This window comes from Rhipicephalus microplus, unplaced genomic scaffold, assembly GCF_043290135.1.
Source record: "Rhipicephalus microplus isolate Deutch F79 unplaced genomic scaffold, USDA_Rmic scaffold_46, whole genome shotgun sequence".
Lineage (NCBI taxonomy): Eukaryota > Metazoa > Arthropoda > Arachnida > Ixodida > Ixodidae > Rhipicephalus > Rhipicephalus microplus.
In genome coordinates, this window is record NW_027464619.1 from 2,271,727 (window position 1) to 2,275,783 (window position 4,057).

Consider the following 4,057-nt stretch of genomic DNA (forward strand, 5'->3'; position numbering starts at 1 on the left):
CGGTAGAACACGCAGTATTTGGCTTGTTCATGCCGTTTTGTGTGCTTTCACAACATTTCACCTATCGCAGTTTAATACTCGCTATAAAACAACACTATCTCGTTAGATGACGTCGTTTTTGGTAGTTTCACGACGCTACCTAGCTTAAACTAACCTAACCTAACCTAACCTTCGCACTTCTATCGTTAGAAAACGTTTTACTCGCAACTTTACATTGCTTTCTACAACATTACGACGGTTTCAAGCGCTTTCACATTAGATATCGCAGTTCCCAACTTGTAAAGGTGAAAAACACTGCATCTCACTAAGTGACATTGTTTATTGCGGTTTTACGACGGTTCATACCTTAACCTAACGTAACCGTACCTAACCTAACCCAACCTAACCTAACATAACCTAACCTAACCTAACCTAACCAAACCTAACCTAACCTAACCTAACGTAACCTAACCTAACCTAACCTAACTTAACCTAATGACGTTTGCAAGCGCTTTCACATTAGATATCGCAGTTCCCGACTTGTAATGGTGAAAAACACTGCATCTCACTAAGTGACATTGTTTAATGCGGTTTTACGACGGTTCATATCTTAACCTAACCTAACATTCGCACTTGCATTAAAAAACGCTCTATTACACTGTTTCGTTCACAATTAGGATATTTGCATAACCTCACAGTTTTTCACCAACTTATTGCAGTACAGAACGCTGTATCTCGCTAAATGACATTGTTCTTTAAGGTTTCACGATGCTTGCATGCGCTTTAACGAGAATATCACAATATACAACAACTCAGTTAATCGGATTTGTTCATGATCTTTCAAAAACAATCAATTTGCGTGGTCAAACTGATGTGGTATATTTGGATTTCGCAAAGGCATTTGATAAAGTGTCGCACTCAAAGCTCCTGTTTAAAATTGACAAAACGTTTCAAAATAGTCACTTGACAAAATGGTTTTCATCCTATCTCAGCTGCCGTCAGCAGTTTGTTCAAATAAAAATAAACAGTCTAGAGCAGTTACAGTGAATTCTGGAGTTCCCCAGGGGAGCGTGCTGGGTCCCCTTTTATTTTTGTTATATATAAATGACCTACCAAACCGCGTTACGGTCCCGATAAGGTTGTTTGCCGATGACTGTGTTGTTTATAGTAGAATCGAGACTGAACATGACCAAGTTAATCTAAACAACAATCTTCAAAGAATAAAGGATTGGTGCGAAGAATGGCAAATGAGTTTGAACACAGAAAAAACAGTCTTTATGACTATAACTAGAAAGAAAGCACCTCTAGATTACAACTACCAGATTGGCAATGCTTTCCTCAAGCGTGTACAAAACTATAAATATCTTAGGTTATGGTTCACGCCCGACCTCCGGTGGAACACTCATATTGATAATGTATGCTCCAGGGCTACCAAGGCATTGTATAGCCTTAGACGTAACCTTTATACCGCCCCATCTGATATAAAGTGTCTTGCTTACAAAACTCTTGTCAGACCCATTATCGAATATTCTAAAATTGTCTGGGACCCTTACACAAAGACAAACTGCAATAAAATAACAAAAATACAGCGACTTGGTGCGAGATTTATTTTTAATAAATATAGCCGACATCATTCTCCTACTGAACTCTGTAAAAAAGCTGGACTGGATAGTCCTGAACTTAGGACGAGGATTGAGCGTCTGAAATTCCTCTTCCAGTTAATTCATAATCAATTTAAACTAAACTATTCAGATTACTTCCAGGTCAACACACAAGAACACTCCAGACATCGCCATAATATGTATATACCACCCCTAGTCCCACGTAACGATTGCTTTAAGTTCAGTTACTTTCCACGTGCTATTGAAGATTGGAATATGCTGCCAGAGTCTATAATTGGTTGTTCCTCGCTTACATCATTTGAACAGAACCTAAAACGTTTATTTTCCGAATAACAGTGACATATGTTTTTTTTTTGCGTGTGTGTGTACTTTTTGTTGGTTGCATGATCCTGCAGTAGTTGTCTTTCAAATCTTCAGCGCGGTGCAAAAGTGCCGCCTCAAATGCGTCATGTGCTGTTCTGCGCGTATGTATTGCATCGCATGTGTGTTCCATTTATGTATGTTATGTATAACTTCGAGTTGCTGGTCACAATAATACCGAAAAATTATCTCGAGACCTGTACGGTACTTCTTTTTTGCAAATAATTGTTTGTACTTCCACCCTGTAACGGCCCACTTCTGGGCTAACAGTATAAATAAATGAAATGAAATGAAATGAAATAGCAGTTTCGCACTTGTAACGGTAGAACACGCAGTATTTGGCTTGTTCATGCCGTTTTGTGTACTTTCACAACATTTCACCTATTGCAGTTTCGTACATGCAATAAAACAACACTATCTCGTTATATGACGTCCTTTTTGGTAGTCTCACGACGCTACATAGCTTAAACTAACATAACTCAAGCTAACCTTCGCACTTCTATCGTTAGAAAACGTTTAACTCTCAACATTACAATGTTTTCTACAAGATTACGACGGTTTCATGCGCTTTCACATTAGATATCGTAGTTCCCGACTTGTAATGTTGAAAAACACTACATCTCACCAAGTGACATTGTTTAATGCGGTTTTACGATGGTTGATATGTCAACCTAACCTAACATTTGTACTTGTATTGAAAAACGCTCTATTACACTGTTTCGTTCACAATTACGATATTTGCATAACCTCACAGTTTTTCACCAACTTATTGCAGTACAGAACGCTGTATCTCGCTAAATGACATCGTTCTTTAAGGTTTCACGATGCTTGCATGCGCTTTAACGAGAATATCACATTATAGCAGTTTCGCACTTGTAACGGTACAACACGCAGTATCTGGCTTGTTCAAGCCGTTTTGTGTACTTTCACAACATTTCACCTATTGCAGTTTCGTACATGCAATAAAACAACACTATCTCGTTAGATGACGTCCTTTTTGGTGGTCTCACGACGCTACATAGCTTAAACTAACATAACTCAAGCTAACCTTCGCACTTCTATCGTTAGAAAACGTTTTACTCGCAACTTTACAATGTTTTCTACAAGATTACGACGGTTTCATGCGCTTTCACATTAGATATCGTAGTTCCCGACTTGTAATGTTGAAAAACACTACATCTCACTAAGTGACATTGTTTAATGCGGTTTTACGACGGTTGATATCTCAACCTAACCTAACATTCGCACTTATATCTAAATACGCTCAATTAAAACTTCTAGGCGCGTAAAACTTCAGACAACTAACATAAGAGACAAGGACGAGCGCAGACTTTCAACTGATTTTATTACTACTACGACACACATATATATATTAGAAAGAAGATAAGCAACACACAAAATCAAAAGGCGAAAAGAGAGATTGCAAAAACATCACACACAATCAAAAGGCGAAAAGAGAGATTGCAAAAACATCACGTGCTCACCCTGGGCCCCCACGTGCCGAATTTAAAAACGCCAATTCTTTCCCAGATAATGCTATCGATGGTTTGCTGATACAGCTACCTCGAGCAATTGCTGCAGCTTCAATTACAAGTCTTGTGCCTTCATTAGGGTGGGACGCGAGAACCCTTGTCTGTTCGAACAAAGGCTGGCATCCACATTCGGAACAATGAGCGGCCAAAAAACCGTCCCGTCCTGCATTTCTTACTTTCTGGCAATGTTCTTGAAGTCTTACATTGAGGCACCTGCCCGACTGACCGACGTACTCAAGTCCACAAGACAAAGGTACGCCATAAACAATCCCTGTTGCACACTCAACAAACTTCTTTCGGTGCTTAATTTTGCAGCTACTCGTAGTGGTTCCTACGGGGCTTGTTTGGACAGATAATTTTGACAATTTATTCGGTGCGGAAAAAACCACTGACACGCCCGCTCTCTGGCCTATTTTCTTGAGTTTATGCGAGATACCATGTAGATACGGTATCACCGCCACCCTCTTGGGAGTTGCTTCTTGTAAAACGTCCCCATCGTTACCGGCCCTTGATTGTCTGCGCAGCTTCTCACACACAGAAACTAGCAACGAACCGGGATAGCCC